The 795-nt window shown below is 48.7% G+C and overlaps 1 pseudogene; it reads left to right on the top strand.

The window, feature by feature from the left end:
• Positions 1–795, top strand: part of LOC102254645 — a 25,751-nt pseudogene that overhangs the window by 18,441 nt on the left and 6,515 nt on the right.

The raw sequence follows: 795 nt of genomic DNA, 5'->3' as shown, positions 1-795 counted from the left end.
GGAGTGACCAGGCTGGCAGAGGGGGACAGTTGGGGTCAACCAGGTCGGCAGGGGGGGCAATAAGGGGCAACCAGGCCAGTGGGGGGGAGCAGTTAGGGGTGATCAGGCAGGCAGGCAGATGAGCAGTTAGGAGCCAGTGGTCCTGGATTGTGAGAGGGATGTCCAACTGCCGGTTTAGGTCCAATCCCAGGGATTGGGCCTAAACTGGCAGTCAGACAACCCTGAGGGGTACCGGATTAGAGAGGGTGCAGGCTGGGCTGCAGGGACCACCCCCTGCGCATGAATTTCATGCACCGGGCCACAGGTTTAACTATAATTTTCTTATTATTCAAGAAGTGTATAGTGTCTGAATAGCCTTAAACCAAGGATAGTCTAAAACTGTGAGTGAAGCAAATCATCCCAGCCTCCGTTCTAACTCGAACAGGGTTCTGAAGCTTGTAGAGTTATAGTGGTCATGGGCCTTTTCCTGCGGGGCTCTCTTTCATCAGGGGATACATATTATGAATAAACTACTATTGTTCTGTGTTATTTTGCTAAAACCAAGAGACCTCTGAGGGAAACTGGGAGAGGCAGTGAATGATGTCCTAAATAAGGTGTGGAGCTATTTGAGAAAGGCCTCTCAAGAGAAGATAAGCTTGGCATGGGTATTGAATGATGTGAGCTAATCCAGAAGCAGAGTCCTAGATCAAAAACCAAGTTCTGTGGTATAACACAGAACCTGATTTAGAGCTTAATGAAGCTAGAGGTCACCGGGTTTTATAGCAAAGTCTGGAATCAGGCTTTGGAAATGGTACT

The sequence above is a fragment of the Myotis brandtii genome, unplaced genomic scaffold (assembly GCF_000412655.1).
Source record: "Myotis brandtii unplaced genomic scaffold, ASM41265v1 scaffold1377, whole genome shotgun sequence".
In the NCBI taxonomy this organism is placed as follows: domain Eukaryota; kingdom Metazoa; phylum Chordata; class Mammalia; order Chiroptera; family Vespertilionidae; genus Myotis; species Myotis brandtii.
The sequence above is the reverse complement of the archived record's forward strand: the minus strand, read 5'-3'. Positions and strand labels throughout refer to the sequence as shown.